Source organism: Bos indicus, chromosome 28 (assembly GCF_029378745.1).
Source record: "Bos indicus isolate NIAB-ARS_2022 breed Sahiwal x Tharparkar chromosome 28, NIAB-ARS_B.indTharparkar_mat_pri_1.0, whole genome shotgun sequence".
Taxonomy (NCBI): Eukaryota; Metazoa; Chordata; class Mammalia; order Artiodactyla; family Bovidae; genus Bos; species Bos indicus.
Window position 1 is genome coordinate 21,810,874 of NC_091787.1, and position 20,521 is coordinate 21,831,394.

Consider the following 20,521-nt stretch of genomic DNA (forward strand, 5'->3'; position numbering starts at 1 on the left):
AATGTTATCACCACATAAGAAATGAGTATATGAAAACACTCAAAAATGTTTACCAGTGCTTATTTAAATTCTGAATTTACATTTTGTGTTAATATTAAATTCAAAAAGCTAGAATCTGAATTTCAAACTCTTAAAATAATTCAGGCATTTTCATTGCTTATCACCTGATTAACAGACAGGACAGTGTCTTTTTAGAGATATCTGCTATTGAAGGAGTTGCTATGCAAAGAAATGTATATTTTTTTTCAATTTAGGGAAATTAATCGATTTTAGTATCTACCTTTTATTATGTCCTCTTTTTTCATGAACCCAATCATGAGTCTGTAAGGATGTGGGTATTTTATTTGCAGGTAAAATAAATTATGAAATAATATTCTATTCAGAGAATTTTCTATCATAATATCATCTTTAATTTATAAATGTAATACCTCATACCATAAGAATTCTTGGCGTATTTTGTTTATATGTGAAAAACCTCCTTTTTCAAACTCCTGTGAACATATTTGTGTATGTGTATGCACACTCAGTTTCTCAGTCATGTCCAGCTTTTTGTAACCCTATGTACTGGAGCTCACCAGGCACCTCCGTTCATGGGACTTTCAGGCAAGAATATTGAAGTGGGTTGCCATTCCCTTCTCCAGGATATATGTGGATGTATGCTTTCACAAATCCACATTTGTATGTATGCTCTATTAAACACGTCAAGGACATCTGGAATACAGTGCACAATCAGTGTTAGTATTAACATATGGAATTGCTTACTACAACTGCACTGATATGACCAAATACTTATATGAAAGAAAGTTTCTGCTACTAAGATATTTTTGGAGATAATTTGATAGTGTCAATAATGTGCCTTAAAATTACTCATAATTTTAGTCTAATAATTCCACTTCTAGGAATTACTCAAAGGAAATAAGCAATGATACTCAAAAAGATGTATCTGGTGAGAAATCCACTGTTGTGGAGTGATAAAAACAGACCAGGATCCTAAATAAATGGTCATATGTAATTTGATGAAATTACAAATGAATAAAAATACACTTTGGAAAAAAAGTAAGTATGATATGAAAAACTGACTTTGTAATATCATGTGGGTAAAACAAAGCTCAAATCCTTAGATAGAGTATGATCATAATTTTATCTTAAAACTTATGTATTTAAATGGTGGAAGGAAATATTATACATTATAATGTTAATAGAGAGACTCTTCTATTGCAAAATTAGAGAAACATTATATTTTAGTTTTATAACAAATTAACTAAATGAAATAGAGGGTACAAATTATTTTTTTAATTAGCACATACTTTATAGTTTTCATTACAATACCAAAGAAGGGCAATGCCAAAGAATGTTCAAACTACCATATAATTGCACTCATTTCATGGTCATTAGGTAATGCTCAAAATCTTTCAAGCTAGCTTCAACAGTACATGAACTGAGAACTTCCAGATATGCAAGCAGGACTTAGAAAAGGTAGAGGAACCAGATTTCATACTGCCAGTGTCCATTGGATCATAGAGAAAGCAAGGGAATTCCAGAAAAGCATCTACTTTTGTTTCATTGACTATGCTAAAGCCTTTGACTGTATGGATCACAATAAACTGTGGAAAATTCTTAAAGAGATGGGATTACCTGACCACCTTACTCGCTTCCTGAGAAACCTGTGTGCAGGTCAAGAAGCAACAGTTAGAACCAGACAGGAAATGATGGACTGGTTCCAAACTGGGAAAGGAGTATATCAAGGCTGTATATTGTCACCCTGCTTATTTAGCTTCTATACAGAGTATATCATGCAAAATACTGGGCTGGATGAATCACAAGCTGGAATCAAGATTGCAGGGAGAAATATTGACAACCTCAGATACATAGATGAAATCACCCTAATAGCAGAAAGTGAAGAGGAATTAAAGAGCTTCTTAATGAAGGTGAAAGAAGAGAGTGAAAAAGCTGGCTTAAAACTCAACATTCAAAAAAACTAAGATCATGGCATCTGGTCCCATCACTTCATGGCAAATAAATGAGGATAAAATTGAAACAGTGGCAGATTTTATTTTCTTGGGCCCCAAAATCACTGCAGATGGTGACAGCCATGAAAATAAAAGATGCTTGCCCCTTGGAAGAAGAGCTATGACCAAGCTAGACAGCATATTAAAAAGTGGAGATATCACTTTGCTGACAAATATCCATATAGTCAAAGCTATGGGTTTTCCAGTAGACATATATGGACGTGAGAGTTGGACCATGAAGAAGATCGAGCACCGAAGAATTGATGTTTTGAACTGCGGTGTTGGAGAAGACTCTTGAGAGTCCCTTGGAAAGCAAAGCGATCAAACTAGTCAATCCTAAAGGAAATCAACCCTGAATTTTCATTGGAAGAACTGATGCTGAAGCTGGAGCTCCAATACGTTGGCCTCCTGATGCAAAGAATCTACTCAATGGAAAAGACCATAATGCTGGGAAAGATTGAGAGCAACAGAAGAAAGGCAGGGCGGCGGAGGAAGAGATGGTTGGATACCGTCACTGATTCAATGGACATGAATTTGAAGAAACTCTGGGAGGTAGTAAAGAGCAGTGAAGCCTGGCATGTTTCAGTCCGTGGGGTGGCAAATAGTCAGACATGACTTAGCGACTGAACAACAGCAGCATTATAAAACCCACAAAATTAAAAGAAGTTTCAAAATCCTTGGATATTTAGAAGTAATTAGTCAAAAACTATATATATATATATAAAATAACATCTAACCATGATAGCTTTTGATGAGCAACATGAAAAATCAAGAAGGGCTGTTAAATTCATGCATGGTTTCAAAAACAGATACTGGAGATCCCATTTCATAACACATCCATGTTCCCCCTTGTTTACCAGGTTGTTATTGAAAACTGATATCTGATACTTATAGAATTAAAGAATCAAGGAAATACCATGAATGGTTAAATTTGAAAGGTTTATGAACCACGCATTTTTGACATTAAAACAAAAAACACTAGAGTTTATTGCATGTTTCTTAACGTCACTTGATTAGTGTAGAGTTATGCAGAATGACTTATTAAATTTAGTAAATAATAGTTGAGCATACTATGGTTAGCTCTGTGAAGAGGTGAATGCAAATGACTCTTGCTTTGGAGAGGTTTTCACTTTAATAAGGGATTAACTTTTCTGCATTTTTCTTTGGCTATAAGGGAAAATCACACTATTTACCTACCATTGATAAATCAAATATATATATATATAATATTCATATGCATATTTAGAGGTATACTTTGTATTAAATGAAGGTAATTCTTGGAAGAAGAAAATGGAATTATTGTTGTATTAGTAAACCAGATATTTGGAATTGGCATAAAAACAATATTGTGGAAATTTGGGAGAAATAAATAGGAATTGGAGGGCATAGTTCATGACTTTTTGCTGTTTACCATCTTTATGAAGAGAGACAATATGTATAGGAAGTGCTGTAAACACAATGAAAAATAATGTACATCTCAAAAATATAAAGACAGTAAGCATTTTATGTAGCCATTAAAACAGGATTAGCAAGATTGACAGTTTTTTTTCTAAAATATAATGAAACAAGAATAAAAAAAAACTGCCTAGTTCAGTGATATGTTATGCACATATTAACAATATATTCCCAGATAATTTTCTTGAATTTATGCACAAAACAGTTTTAAAAATAATTTTATGTAGAAACTAGTTGTTTGTCTTTGCAGTTTCTCTTACTTTGCTATTCTAAAAAATGAATGTACTTTATTAATTTAAAAGGTGTGCATGGTTGTAGATGAGTTACCTATAAAATATCTTGTACTAACTGGTAACTGGGAAAACAGAAGGCTTCATAAGATTTCAAGCTTAAATCTACCTCAGCAACCCTATTAAAAACCAGTTAAACTTGTCTCTCCTTTTCTGTTTCTTTTGGATGCTTTTATCCTGAGCTTCAACTCAGTCAGACCTCCCCATTTGCCTTCTCAGAAGCCTTTTCTTTCTGAGAAATAGTTCCTGAGAAAACTTAGAAATCTTTGGAAATTTCAAAACTCAAAGGTCTTGTAATTAATTCATTAACTGAGCATATTAGGGGTACAAGTGCTGTGAAAAAGTATAAAGATCTAAAGGCTTTCTTTAAATGTTTAATTGCTCTCAACTCAGTTAGTTGCTTAATTTAACTTGAAAACTATACTCTTGAAAAACATGCAGTCACTTTCAAAGAAGTATTTTAGCCTCAGACAGTTAGATAATTCACAGTAAATAGAGAAACTAACTAATTACTCATGTCTCCTCTTCATTTTAATGTGGATGTATATATAATAAATCCCCATCTTGTTCCAAAAATAACATAGACAAAGAAATCATGTTAGACCACCTGTAACTCTGATAAAATGTTGTTTAGATGTTGAAATAGGGGAAAATTGATAGAATTATAGACACTAAAGTTTTCAAGTGACCTAAGAGGGCATCTAAGTTAACTGGCTTCCTTACTGATTGGTGTCTTCCAAAAGGTTCAGGAGTTGTGGCATTGCAGTTTCTGCTTGAATACCTCTAGAGAAAGGAAACTCATTCCTGACGCAATTAGGCTTTGAAATTTCCAGAGAGAATAGTTATAAAGCTCTTGATATTCCTGAGATCTATTGTATAACCCCAAACCAGAAGTCTAGCATTTTTTTGTAAATGTAACTTTACTCTTCATAGTTTCAAAACTGAAATCAAAATATACATCAGAGGGCCTCATTGCAACAGAGTAAAATTCAGTCCCAAAGGTAGATCGTATTTGACATTTCTGCTTTAGTGAGACTGATGTTTTCTTCTTCTTCTTTTATTTATTTATTTTTTTTAAGCAAGCAATCCGGGTTTCCCTGATAGCTCAGTTGGTAAAGAATCCACCTGCAGTGGAGGAGACCCAGGTTCGATTCCTGGGTCTGGATGATCCGCTGGAGAAGGGATAGGCTATCCACTCCAGTATTCTTGGGCTTCCTTTGTGGCTCAGCTGGTAAAGAATCTGCCTGCAATGTGGGAGACCTGGGTTCCATCCCTGGGTTGTGAAGATCCCCTGGAGAAGGGAGAGGCTACTCACTCCAGTATTCTGGCCTAGAGAATTCCATGGACAGTCCATGAGGTTGCAAAGAGTCGGACACGACTAAGCGACTGTCACTCAATACTGTTTGTAAATTTGAAATCCTGCCTTTACAGGGTACTCAGAAAATAAACCAAAAACTTTTATTTAAAAATACATTGGTAACTTTCTTAATTAAATGTTCTATACATAAATCATTGGAACCAAAGACATAAAGCTTTTAAAAAAGCATAATTGTACTAGGAGTACATATCCAATTGCCTATTAGCTCTGTTTTATATGCTAAAATCCAGGCATCTTAAATATGGTGCTCATTACATAATTTTAAATATGAAAAATGAAAAGTTAATTTTTAATGCAAAAAATTACAATGGCTATTGAATCTTACCTTTCCATTGTATGAAGTATGGTTTTGTTTCTAAGAAAATTTTAGAAACATTAAAGAAACATTTAAGAAATCAAAACTTTTAATAAATACAGTCTTTGAAGTGATTTTGCCTTCATGTTCTCCTCTATGGTTTTTAAGCTTCTGATACAAAGGAGCCCCAGTTGACTTTTCTTGGCTCCGATACCTCTTTTGATACCTCTTTTGTTGGGTTAGTATTCCTTCTAATGCATTTTGACTTTTTTTTTTTTTTTAAAGCAAAAAACAAAAAATGACTTTCTAAGTTTGGGCTCCACACTTTCCTATAGCTAACTTGAAAATTAGTCAAAATCATTTATGTGAATTAAAATCCAAATCCTGGAAAAAAATGTATGAAATATCTGAAGAAAGCCTATTTAGAATATATAAAGTACTCATACAAATTAATAATTAAAAGGTAAATAACTGATTGTCCTGAGTGTGCAAAAGAATTCTTTTTTTTTTTTTTTTTTCCCGTTCTACAGAGTTTATTAGGTTTATAACTGGACGAAGTCACACGTGTACAAAATGAAGCTCACACTATCCCAAAGCAGAGTAGGAATTGAGGGCTGGGGATCCGTTACTGGCCTTTGGGGGAACTCCGAGGTGAGGGGCAGCCAACCCTCCCACTCCAGAGATGTGGCCATAGGAGAGGGGAGGAGAAGGAGCCCACTTGGCTTTGGTCACAGAACTCAAGAGCCTGGCAGTGGGCTAGGACAGGCAGATGGATGGTGGAGCAGGCGCCTCTGAAACCACCCCGTTCAGGGAGCCCAGGGACTGCTCCACCAGTCCCACTTGCAATGTGGTTGGTCCAGACCTAGACTCGGGGGCTAGTGCAAAGGGCAGGCAGCAAAGCAGGAGGGAGGAGACACTGATGTGTGGTGGCCAAGGGCACCCAGACCTGTGGAAGAGGGCGGGTGGGGAGGTGGGCTAGCGGCCACCAGGCAGCTAGCAGCGGGTCTCATAAATGCCGCTGCGGCCAATGTAGCGCACCCATTTGATGACATCGTGGTCGCTGTAGTTCAGCTTCGGTTCACACACCTTCAAGTAGCGCACCTTGAGACCAGAAGGTGCGAATGGCACCTCAAAGTTCATTGAAATGGGGGGTCGAGCCCATTTCTTCTTGTCGTTGGTGGGCAGCAGCTCAATTTCAGCGCTGATTTGCGATTCCTTCATGCCTGCCATGCGCTTGATCTTCCACACGATGGCGTTCTCACTGGCCTTATACTTGGCCTTCCCCCTCATGCAGATTACCTGCACCCCACTAGTGTTCAGTGGGGTTGGGATCCGCACCTCAATCTTCTGAGCCAGTAGTGAGGGTTTGAAGTTGGACTTAATGACCACCTTGACCTCCAGCTTGGTGCGTCCCACTTCCCGAACTAGTGGGATCACTCGAAAAGGAAGGATGATGTCCTTGGTGGTGCAATACCTCATGAGTTCAAATTCTCCATCTGGTGGGATAAAGCTGATGCTGCGTTCAGAATCAAACTTGCTGAGTCGCACACACTGGTGGAAGGTGCAGTCATCAATGGCAATTGATTGCTTCCCGCTCTTGCTTGTTTCATCAGCTGTGCCTTTGCCTTGCTTCTCAATGACGATCTTGTCATTCATTCCAAACTTGCACTCAGGCATGCCACTCAGATAGCTCTTCATCACTACCCGGCCTGACACATGGGCGCTCAGGACCTGCCCTTGCGGGGACATGAGGAGGTTCACACTCTCCAGCACATCCAGGAAGAGCTCATTCCGGCGATACTTGATGCCCTCCCGCCGCCAGCCAATCTGCCCAGTCACCTGGCTGGTGATCTGAGACTGCTCTTTTGTCTGATGCTGGCTTTTGATCCCCTGCTGGGTGATGAAGGTTTCAGTGCACCTGTCTCCGAGTTCTGTGGGTAGCCAAAGTGTGCAAAAGAATTCTACAGACACTTCATAAAAGAAAATGTAAGAGTGCCCACTAAATACATAAAAATATGCTCAACATCTTCAGTCAAGAGTAAATGGATATTAAGACCACAAAAATATATCGTTATAGAAATAAACTGTACCATTTCACCCTCAAACCTGAAATATATGAGATTTCCACCTACTATACGCCCTTGCCAATATTTTGTTTTGTCAGTCTTGCCCCCAATTCTAGTCAGTCTGATCTAGTAGGTCATTACTAAATAATATTATTATACATTTTTTTTCACGTGGCAGTTTCTTATGAAGATAAACTTTTGCCTAACCCATGATTAAGCAGTTCTACCCCAGGGTATTTTTCAGGACATATGAAACAAACATATATCCACAACAAGAACTGTGCAAGATGTCCTGGAAGCCTATTCATAATACTTGAAAATGTAAACAATAACATTAATGAATAGAAGAATCATTAAATTGTACTAAAACTATTAAATGGAATACTATACAGCAATAAAAGGGAAAAGACTACAAATGCACACAATAATGTGGATGAATTTCAAGATTATTATAAATAAAAGAAGGCACTTTCTAATACTGGTGGTCCAGTATTTAGGACATCATCCTTCCTCAACAGGGGGTGTGAATTTGATTCCTAGTCCGGGAACTAAGATCTTGCTAACCACATGGCATAGCTAAAAGATGTTTTAAATGTTTAAAAAATAGAGAGGACATTGTTATTATTTTCTGCAGTGTTCCAAATATGTTCTGTTCAATATGTCCAATATCTTGAATGTTGACATACAGCTATTAAGTTGAAATGTGGTTAGTGTGATTAAGAAAATGAATTGTCAATTTGATTTAACTATAATTAATTTGAATTGAAGACTAAGTAGCTACGTGTAGCTCATGGCTGGTTACTACATAATACAACATGATTCTTTATCTTTATTTAGGTAGTGGTTAAATGGGTGCCTCCAATTGTCAAAACTAGTAAATCTTAGTCCTAATACTTTATTAAATTTACATTATATCTTACAAAAATGCAAAGAAGTTGCAAACTTTATTTGTAAATATTTTCATTTAAACAACCAGCAGAAACCAAAATTTAAAACACATAATGAAAAAAAAAAACACATAATGACACATTTTTCAGGGAATAATCAAAAAGTTGAGAGAAATAAAATGCCGTTTATCTTCAAAATTTAAATGCATTCCAACAAACTAAAATACTTAAGGAAAGCCTTCAGATGAAACTCAGTCTCTGTCTGTCCTAGTCTTTCTTAATTTTTTTTTTAAATTTATAAGCTGAACACATAAAATGCCATCTATTTCTTCCAATGAGTGACGTATGTGATTAACTGGGTTGCTTTAATTTAACAACAGATAGCTTGTGTTGGTCACCCACAGCCTCTAATCAGATTAGTTCTATGAACTCTAGCTCTCTTACTGCAATTAATTGCACCCTTTCCATGGACTCCTAAGAGAACCTAATGTGAATAGTGTCAAGAGATAAAAAGTTTGGTGAGTTTGTCTTACTTACATGTTAACAATTTAGCCTGCCAGTTTCCTGGGGGCTGGCAGAAGACATAAAGCTCACAGATCAGAGACAAAGGTCTTTATCACTTACAGCAAAGTAAGAAACATGAACTTCATTGTTGACTTGAAACAAATAGACTGTTAGATATTTCCTCAGAAAAGATTAGGCTTCTTGAGATCAGTGCATGCTATCACTGCAGTTGTGTCTGACTCTTTGCAACCCCATGAACTGAAGCCCTCCAGGCTCCTCTGTCCATTGGATTCTGGAGTGGGTTCCCACGCACTCCTCCAGGGGATCTTCACAACCCAGGGATCCAACACATGTCGCTTGTCTCCTGCATTGGCAGGTGAGTTATTTACCACTAGTGCCACCTGGGAAGATCTTTGAGATCAGTCAGTCAGTTCAGTCACTCAGTTGTGTCCGACTCTTAGGGACCCCATGGACTGCAGCACGCCAGGCCTCCCTGTCCATCACCAACTCCCAGAGCCTACTCAAACTCATGTCCATTGAGTCGGTGATGCTATACAACCATTTCATCCTCTGTCATCCTGTCCCCTTCTTCTCCTGCCTTCAACCTTTGCCAGCATCAGGGTATTTTCAATTGAGTCAGTTCTTTGCATCATGTGGCCAAAGTATTGGAGTTTCAGCTTCAACATCAGTCCTTCCAATGATTATTCAGGGCTGATTTCCTTTAAGATGGACCAATTGGATCTCCTTGCAGTCCAAGGGACTCTCAAGAGTCTTCATAACAATAGAGAATTGTAACTAAGTGTCTACAACCATGGCAAGCCTCATGCAAGTCCCCATAGGAAAGGGAAAGAGAACTCTTTAATTGAGAATAAAAAGAAGTTGGGAGTTATATTGAAGAGTCCAAGGCTTTGCACTGACAGAATCCTTACCAGGAAAGACGGGTATTTTTTTCTTTTTGTTGAGCTCTGTAATCATTAAAGCACATGAGAGCTCCCTATTCTGGTTTCCCATCTCTATTAAGTTTTGGTTTCTGTTTATTTATGTTCTATATTTCCTCTTTGTGATCAAGATCTTTCTCCAAAATTATCACCAATAAGCAGTCAGGTTTTCTAGTTTCAGAGGCCTTTTGTTTCTTAATATCAGGAATAATCCTTCTTGATTGTACTGTCTCATGTTTGAAGGTAAGTGCAATGATTGGACACCTACTAAGGTCACATTTGAGCAACAAAGAGAGGGAGGAAGAAAAAACCTCAGGCACTTTTTATGTCAATATGTTACCAAGATGCTAGTCACTGGAGATCATCTGAAGTAATATGCCATCATCAAAAGTCTGACAAGAGGTCCAGCAGATCTGTTCTGGGTATCTTGGGAAAGCTGTCTTATCAGAAGTTATCTGCTTCAGTTCTGGCAAGTCTTTACTTTTATGTCACCAGATAATATTCAGGTCCACTCAGTGTTTAAAACCTTCTTTAAAAGTGTCATGTGAATCCAAGAATCTATTCCTTGGAGTTTGGCAGCACAATGATTAGTTAGTAGTACCTGATAGGGATCCTTCCAACAATATTGAAGAGAGTTCTTCTAGAGGTTTCTTGTAAAATATACAAGATCTCCAGTTGACAAGATATGACATTTAAGGTATTATGTGTCCAAAGGCTCACAGTGAAAAGATTGTTCCACCAAAAATTGTTATTTTTAGGAGACACAACATTGCAAAAGCATTGGGCACCTGTGACTACATCAAAGATTGAGAGTTTATAAATTGCAAAAGGGGGTCTGAGATTCAGAAATACCTATGGTTTTGGCTAAAGTATTTGGCACACTGCAACAAGTTTGCCAGTTGAGTCTTCATGCAGTTAGTGTGTTTAATTGAATCAGAGGGTTGAATGTGGTAAGCACAGTGAAAGCTTGAAAACCAGCTAAACAGTACAGATCTGTTGAAATGCCTGACCAGTAAAATGGTTTTCTTTACCACAATGAAATTTGAATAAAGTTTTTCAGATAGAAATAATTTCTTTTTTCTGAAAGGATTTTAGTCACAAGAGGCAATAAAGCTTATCTGTAAGGAAAGGCTTCTGTCCACTGTGAAAATATGCAGGATGTCCATTGGATGGAGGGAATTATCCAAATTCCATTTATCAAACCTTAAAATGTCCATTAGACAGTTTAAAATGTCCAGGAGCAGTACAAATAGTCTTCCCTGCGTTGGACTTAGGACAAGGGGGCAAGGGAAATAGGCACTATTTTTCAGCTTTGTAAATGTTTTCCCATCAATATTGATTTATAAAGACTATTATTTTATTAGAAAACTAATGGTTAAATGTGTATACAGTTGTGAGTAGAGGGAGTTTTAGATTCCTCACTAGTATTTTTTGTTTTGTTATTAGGTCCAAGTCAGAACTTTCTCTTTTTATCAAACCAATAGGTTTTGAATTTCTAATCTTGTTCTTTTTTCTCCCCTAAGTCTAGTTGTTGGGTCTCTCCAGGCAGTGTCTAAATCATCATTTGGGGAACTCTGCCTTTGGACCATGACAGAGGTTTGACTGCTTTTGACCCTTTTAAGGCCAACAGTCATTGAAGAAGTATCAGCAAGGTGAATTCCTTTATCTTTCAGAAACTCAAGTTTAGAATATGTGGGAAATTTAATGATAGCTAAAACAACAGGTAAAAGTATTGCATTCAATTGAATTATTGAATAGGGACATTTTTAATCTTATTTGCAGTGGAAGTAAGGAAACAATATTGCTTCCACAATATTCCAAAATCACAAGCTATTGGAAAGCATATAATTGTTATCAGTTCAGCTCAGTTCAGTTGCTCAGTCGTGTCTGACTCTTTGCCACCTCATGAATCGCAACACGCCAGGCCTCCCTGTCCATCACCAAATCCCGGAGTTCACTCAGACTCATGTCCATCGAGTCAGTGATGCCATCCCGCCATCTCATCCTCTGTCGTCGCCTTCTCCTCCTGCCCCCAATCCCTCCCAGCATCAGAATCTTTTCCAATGAGTCAACTCTTCACATGAGGTGGCCAAAGTACTGGAGTTTCAGCTTCAGTATCAGTCCTTCCAATGAACACCCAGGACTGATCTCCTTTAGGATAGACTTGTTGGACCTCCTTGCAGTCCAAGAGACTCTCAAGAGTCTTCTCCAACACCACAGTTCAAAAACAACAATTTTTTGGTGCTCAACTTTCTTTCTCAACTTTGGCGTCCAACTCTCACATCCGTACATGACCACTGGAAAAACCATAGCCTTGACTAGACAGACCTTTGTTGGCAAAGTAATGTCTCTGCTTTTCAATATGCTATCGAGGTAGGTCATAACTTTTCTTCCAAGGAGTAAGCATCTTTTAATTTCATGACTGAAATCACCATCTGCAGTGATTTTGGAACCCCAAAAAATAAAGTTTGACACTGTTTCCATTGTTTCCCCCTCTATTTCCCTTGAAGTGAAGGGACCAGATGCCATGATCTTAGTTTTCTGAATGTTGAGCTTTAAGCCAACTTTTTCACTCTCCTTAGTTCCTCTTCACTTTCTGCCATAAGGGTGGTGTCATCTGCATATCTGAGGTTATTGATATTTCTCCTGGTAATCTTGATTCCAGCTTGTGCTTCTTCCAGCCCAGCGTTTCTCATGATGTACTCTGCATGTAAGTTAAATAAGCAGGATGATAATATACAGCCTTGACATATTCCTTTTCCTATTTGGAACCAGTCTGTTGTTCCATGTCCAGTTCTAACTGCTGCTTCCTGACCTGCATATAGGTTTCTCAAGAAGCAGGTCAGGTGGTCTGGTATTCCCATCTCTTTCAGAATTTTCCACAGTTTATTGTGATCCACAGTCAAAGGCTTTGGCTTAGGCAATAAAGCAGAAATAGATGTTTTTCTGGAACTCTCTTGCTTTTTCGATGATCCAGCAGATGTTGGCAATTTGATCTCCAGTTTCTCTGCCTTTGCTAAAACCAGCTTGAACATCTGGAAGTTCATGGTTCATATATTGCTGAAGCCTGGCTTGGAGAATGTTGAGCAGTACTTTACTAGCGTGTGAGATGAGTGCAAGTGTGTGGTAGTTTGAGCATTCTTTGGCCTCACCTTTCTTTGAGATTGGAATGAAAACTGACCTTTTCCAGTCCTGTGGCCACTGCTGAGTTTTCCAGATTTGCTGGCATATTGAGTGCAGCACTTTCACAGCATCATCTTTTAACATTTGAAATAGCTCAACTGGAATTCTATCACCTCCACTAGCTTTGTTCCTAGTAATGCTTCCTAAGGCCCACTTGACTTCTCAAACCAATATGTCTGACTCTAGGTGAGTAATCACACCATCATGAATATCTGGGTCATGAAGATCTTTTTTGTGTAGTTCTTCTGTGTATTCTTGCCACCTCTTCTTAATATCTTCTGCTTCTGTTAGGTCCATACCTATTCTTTCCTTTATTGTGTCCATCTTTGCCTGAAATGTTCTAGAGTTCTCTATTCTTTTTCTCCACACCCTTTCCAGCATTTACTTTTGTAGACTTTTTGATAGCAGCCATTCTTACTGGCATAAGATGATTCCTTATTGTGGTTTTAATTTCCATTTCTCTGATAATGAGTGATGTTGAGCATCTTTTCTTACATTTGCTAGTCATCTGTATGTCTTCTTTGGAGAAATGTCTGTTTAATTCTTTGGCCCGTTTTTTGATTGCATTGTTTATTTTTCTGGTATTTATCTGTGTGAGCTGCTTGTATATTTTTGAGATTAAGTCTTTGTCAGTTGCTTCATTTGCTATTATTCTCTCCCATTCTTAAAGCTGTCTTTACACCTTGGTTATAGTTTCCTTCATTGTGCTAAAGCTTTTAAGTTTAATTAGGGCCTATTTGTTTATTTTGCTTTTATTTCCATTACTCTGGGAGGTGTATCATAGAGGATCCTGCTGTGATGTATGTCAGAGAGGGTTTTGCCTATATTTTCCTCTAGGAGTTTTATAGTTTCTGGTCTTCCATTTAGATCTGTAATCCATTTTGCGTTTATTTTTTTGAATGGTGTTAGAAAGTGTTCTAGTTTCATTCTTTTACAAGTGGTTGACCAGTTTTCCCAGTACCACTTGTTAAAGAGACTGTCTTTTCTCCACTGTTTATTTTTGCCTCCTTTGTCAAAGATAAGGTGTCCATTGGTGTGTGGATTTATCTCTGGGCTTTCTACTTTGTTTCATTGATCTACATTTCTGTCTTTGTGCCAGTACCATACTGTTTTGATCACTTGCTTTGTAGTATGATCTGAATTCAAGCAGGTAGATTCCTCCAATTCCATTCTTCTCTCTCAAGATTGCTTTGGCTTTTTGAGTTTTTTTTTTGTATTTCCATACAAATTGTGAAATTAATTGTTCTAGTTCTGTGAAAAATCCCATTGGTAGCTTGATAGGGATTGCATTGAATCCATAGTTTGCTTCAGGTAGTATGCTCATTTTCACTATATTGATTCTTCTGATCCATGAAAATGCTATATTTCTCCATCTACTTGTATCATCTTTGATTTTCTTCATCACTGTTTTATAGTTTTCTGTATAGTTTTCTGTTTCTTTAGGTAGATTTATTTCTAAGTATTTTATGCTTTTGAGAGGAGCACCCTATGTCCAAGAGTGGTGGCTACATGGGCACAGAAGGGCCGAGAGTAGTTACTCCAGTTCAAGGTCAGAAGGGGTGGCTGTGAGGAGATACCCCTCGTCCAAGGTAAGGAGCAGTGGCTGCGCTTTGCTGCAGCAGCCCTGAAGAAATACCCCACGTCCAGGGTAAGAGAAACCCAAGTAAGATGGCAGGTGTTGCGAGAGGCATCAGAGGGCAGACACACAAACCATAATCACAGAAAACTAGTCAATCTAATCACACAGACCACAACCTTGTCTAACTCAATGAAACTAAGCCATGCCGTGTGGGGCCACCCAAGATGGGCGGGTTATAGTGGAGAGGTCTGACAGAATGTGGTCCACTGGAGAAGGGAATGGCAAACCACTTCAGTATTCTTGCCTTGAGAACCCCATGAACAGTATAAAAAGTCAAAATGATAGGATACTGAAAGAGGAACTCCCCAGGTCAGTAGATGCTCAGTATGCTATGGAGATCAGTGGAGAAATAATTCCAAAAAGAATGAAGGGGTGGAGCCAAAGCAAAAACAATACCCAGTTGTGGATGTGACTGGTGATAAAAGCAAGGTCCAATGCTGTAAAGAGCAACATTGCATAGGAACCTGGAATGTTAGGTCCATGAATCAAGCTAAATTAGAAGTAGTCAAACAGGAGATGGCAAGAGTGAACATCGACTTTCTAGCAGTCAGAGAACTAAAATGGACTGGAATGGGTGAATTTAACTCTGATGACCATTATATCTATGATTGTGGGCAGGAGTCCTTTAGAAGAAATGGAGGAGCCATCATGGTCAACAGAAGAGTCCGAAATGCAGTACTTGGATGCAATCTCAAAAACAACAGAATGATCTCTGTTCATTCCCAAGGCAAACCATTCAATATCACAGTAATCCAAGTCTATGCCCCAACCAGTAATGCTGAAGAAGCTGAAGTCGAACAGTTCTATGAAGACCTACAAGGCCTTTTAGAACTAACACCCCAAAAAGATGTCCTTTTCGTTATAGGGGACTGGAATGCAAAAGTAGGAAGTCATGAAACATCTAGGGTAACAGGCAAATTTGTCCTTGGAATACGGAATGAAGCAGGACAAAAGCTAATAGAGTTTTGCCAAGAGAATGCACTGGTCATAGCAAACACCCTCTTCCAACAACCCAAGAGAAGACTAAGCACATGGACATCACCAGATGTTCAACACTGAAATCAGATTGATTATATTCTTTGCAGCCAAAGATAGAGAAGCTCTATACAGTCAGAAAAAACAAGACCTGGAGCTGACGTGGCTCAGATCATGAAATCCTTATTGCCAAAATCAGACTTAAATTGAAGAAAGTAGGGAAAACCACTAGACCATTCAGGTGTCCTAAATCCAATCCCTTATGATTATACAGTGGAAGTGAGAAATAGATTTAAGGGCCTAGATCTGATAGATAGAGTGCCTGATGAACTATGGACAGAGGTTTGGGACATTGTAGAGGAGACAGGGATCAAGACCATTCCCATAGAAAAGAAATGCAAAAAAGCAAAATGGCTGTCTGGGGAGGCCTTACAAATAGCTGTGAAAAGAGAGAAGTGAAAAGCAAAGGAAAAAAGGAAAGATATAAGCATCTGAATGCAGAGTTCCAAAGAATAGCAAGGAGAGATAAGAAAGCCTTCTTCAGCAATCAATGCAAAGAAATAGAGGAAAACAACAGAATGGGAGAGACTAGAGATCTCTTCAAGAAAATTAGAGATACCAAAGGAATATTTCATGTAAAGATGGGTTTGATAAAGGACAGAATTGGTATGGACCTAACAGAAGCAGAATATTAAGAAGAGGTGGCAAGAATACACAGAAGAACTGTACAAAGAAGATCTTCACGACCAAGATAATCACGATAGTGTGAACTCACACTCACTTTAGAGCCAGACATCCTGGAATGTGAAGTCAAGTGGGCCTTAGAAACCATCACTATGAACAAAGCTAGTGGAAGTGATGGAATTCCAGTTGAGCTATTTCAAATGTTAAAAGATGATGATGTGAAAGTGCTGCACTCAATATGCCAGCAAATTTGGAAAACTCAGCAGTGGCCACAGGACTGGAAAAGGTCAGTTTTCAGTCCAATCTCAAAGAAAGGCAATGCCAAAGAATGTTCAAACTACCACACAATTGCACTCATCTCACATGCTAGTAAAGTAATGCTCAGCATTCTTCAAGCCAGGCTTCAGCAATACATGAACCGTGAACTTCCAGATTTCAAGCTGGTTTTAGAAAAGGCAGAGGAACCAGAAATCAAATTGCCAACATCCGCTGGACCATGAAAAAAGCAAGAGAATTCCAGAAAAACATCTATTTATGTTTTATTGAGTATGCCAAAGCCTTTGACTGTGTGTATCACAATAAACTGTGGAAAATTCTGAAAGAGATGGAACTACCAGACCACCTGACCTGCTTCTTGAGAAACCTATATGCAGGTCAGGAAGCAGCAGTTAGAACTGGATGTGGAACAACAGACTGGTTCCAAATAGGAAAAGGAATACGTCAAGGCTGTATATTGTCACCCTGGTTATTTAACTTATATGCAGAATACATCACGAGAAACGCTGGGCTGGAAGAAGCACAAGCTGGAATCAAGATTACCAGGAGAAATATCAATAACCTCAGATATGCAGATGACACCACCCTTATGGCAAAAGGTGAAGAGGAACTAAAAAGCCTCTTGATGAAAATGAAAGAGGAGAGTGAAAAAGTTGGCTTAAAGCTCAACATTCAGAAAATGAAGATCATGGCATCTGGTCCCTTTACTTCATGGGAAATAGATTGGGAAACAGTGGAAACAGTGACAGAATTTATTGTTTTTGGGGTGCCAAAATCACTGCAGATGGTGATTGCAGCCATGAAATTAAAAGACGCTTACTCCTTGGAAGGAAAGTTACTCAACCTAGATAGCATATTCAAAAGCAGTGACATTACTTTGTCAACAAAGGTCCATCTAGTCAAGGTTATGGTTTTTCCAGTGGTCATGTATGGATATGAGAGTTGGACTGTGAAGAAAGCTGATCGCCGAAAATTGATGCTTTTGAACTGTGGTGTTGGAGAAGACTCTTGAGAGTTCCTTGGACTGCAGGGAGATCCAACCAGTCCATCCTCAAGGAAATCAGTCCTGGGTGTTCTTTGGAAGGACTGATGCTAAAGCTAAAACTCCAATACTTGGGCCACCTCATGCGAAGAGTTGACTCATTGGAAAAGACTCTGATGATGGGAGGGATTGCAGGCAGGAGGAGAAGGGGACGACAGAGGATTAGATGGCTGGATGGCATCACCAGCTCGATGAACATGAGTTTGGTGAACTCTGGGATTTGGTGATGGACAGGGAGGCCTGGCGTGCTTCAGTCCATGGGGTCGCAAAGACTTGGACACAACTGAGAGACTAAACTCACTGATTTTATTCTTTTCATTGCAGTGGTGAGTGGGATTGTTTCCTTAATTTCTCTTTATGTTTTCTCGTTGTTAGTGTATAGGAATACAAGGGATTTCTGTATTCATTGATTAAATGCAGTAATTTTCTGGTGGTGTATTTAGGGTTTTCTATGTAGAGGATCATGTCATCAGCAAACAGTGTGTGTTTACTTCTTTTCCAATCTGGACTACATTTATTTCTTTTTTCTTCTCTGATTGCTGTGGCTAAAACTTCCAAAACTATGTTGAACTGTAGTGGTGATAGTGGATACCCTTGTCCTGTTCCTGACTTTAGGGGAAATGCTTTCAATTTTTCACCATTAAGGATAATGTTTGCTGTGGGTTTATCATATATGGCTTTCATTATGTTGAGGTATGTTCTTTCTATGCCTGCTTTCTGAGAGTTTTTTTCGTAAATGGGTGTTGAATTTTGTCAAATGCTTTCTCTACATGTATTGAGATAATCATAGGTTTTTTAATCTTTCAATTTGTTAATGTGGTGTATCACATTGATTTATTTGTGAATATTGAAGAATCCTTGCATCCTGGGATAAAGCCCATTTGGCCATAATGTATGATCATTTTAATATGTTGTTGGATTCTGTTTGCTATAATTTTGTTGAGGATTTTTTCATCTATGTTAATCAGTGATATTGGCCTGCAGTTTTCTTTTCCTGTGGCATCTTTTTCTGGTTTTGGTATTAGAGTGATGGTCACCTCATAGAATGAGTTTGAGAGTTTACCTTCCTCTGCAATTTTCTGGAACAGTTGCATATGATACGTTTTAGCTCTTTCTAAATTTTTGGTAGCATTCACCTGTGAAGCCATCTGGTCCTGGGCTTTTGTTTGTTGGAAGAGTTTTGATTTCTGTGCTTGTGATGGGTCTGTATAGATTTTCTATGTCTTCCTGGATCAGTTTTGGAACGTTATACTTTTTGCAGAATTCACCCATTTCTCCTAAGTTGTTCATTTTATTAGTATATAGCTGTTGATAGTAGTCACTTATGATCCTTGTTATTTATATGTTCTCTGTTGTTATTTCTCCATTTGCATTTCTAATTTGTTGATTTGATTCTGCTCCTTTTTTTTTCTTGATTAATCTGGCTAATAGTTTGTCTATTTTATCTTCTCAAAGAACCAGCTTTTAGTTTTGATGATTTTTGTTTTAGTCTCCTTTTTTTATTTTTCAATTATTTCTGATCTAACTTTTATGATTTCTTTCCTTCTAACCCTCAGGTTCTTTTTTCTAGTTGCTTAAGTGTAAAGTTAGGTTATTTATTTTATTTTTCTCTTGTTTCTGGTGGTAAGTTTGTATTGATATGAACCTTCCCTTTATCACTGCTTTTACTGAATTCCATAGGTTTTAGGTTATCGTGTTTTCATGTTCATTTGTTTCTATGTATGTTTTGATTTCTTCTGTGATTTGTTGGTTATACAGGAGCATGTTGTTTAGCCTCCATATATTTGTTTTTCTTTCTTTCTTTTTTTCCCTGTAGTTGACATCTAATCTGACAGCATTGTGATCAGAAAAGATGCTTGAGAAGATTTCAATTTTTTTTTTTTTTTTTAATTTACCAAGGCTAGATTTATGGCCCAGGATGTGATCTATCCTGGAGAATGTTTCATGTGCACTAGAGAAGAAGGTGAATTTCATTGTTTGGGGGTGAAATGTCCTATAGATATCAATTAGGTCTAACTGGCACATTGTATCATTTAAAGTTTGTGTTTCCTTGCTAATTTTCTGTTTAGTTGATCTATCCATAGGTGTGAGTGGAGTATTAAAGTTTCCCACTATTATGTGTTACTGTTAATTTGCCCTTTCATTCTTGTTAGCATTTGCCTTACGTGTTGAGGTGCTCCTGTGTTGGGTGCATATATATTTATAATTGTTATAACTTCTTGTTGGATTGATCCTTTGTTCATTATGTAGTGTCCTTCTTTGTCTCTTTTCACAGCCTTTATTTCAAAGGTTATTTTATCTTATATGAGCATTGCTACTCCTGCTTTCTTTTGGTCTCCATTGGCATGAAATATCTTTCTCCAGCCCTTCATTTTCAGTCTGTATGTGTCCCTTGGTTTGAGGTGGGTCTCTCATAGACAGCATATATAGGGGTCTTGTTTATGTATCCATTCAGCCAGTCTTTCTCTTTTGGTTGGGCATTCAACCCATTTACATTTAAGGTAATTATTGGTAAGTATGATCCCCATTCCCTGGTGGCTCAGATGGTAGTGTCTGTCTACAATGCGGGAGACCCAGGTTCAATCCCTGGTTTGGGAAGATCCCCTGGAGAAGGAAATGGCAATCCACTCCAGTACTATTGCCTGGAAAATCCCATGGACAGAGGAGCCTGATAGGCTACAGTTCATGGGGTCGCAAAGAATCAGACACGACTGAGCGACTTCACTTTCACTTTCAATTTCATGATCCCATTGCCATTTTCTTTGTTGTTTTGGGTTTGAGTTTATAAACATTTTCTGTGTTTCTTGTCTAGAGATAATCCTTTCATATTTGTTGAAGAACTGTTCTGGTGGTGCTGAATTCTCTCAGATTTTGCTTTTCTGTAAAGCTTTTCATTTCTC

The 20,521-nt window shown here is 38.0% G+C and overlaps 1 pseudogene; it reads right to left on the bottom strand.

The window, feature by feature from the left end:
• Positions 1-5,947: 5,947 nt before the first annotated feature.
• LOC109553619 (AP-2 complex subunit mu pseudogene) lies at positions 5,948-18,769 on the bottom strand (annotated as a pseudogene).
• Positions 18,770-20,521: the final 1,752 nt, after the last annotated feature.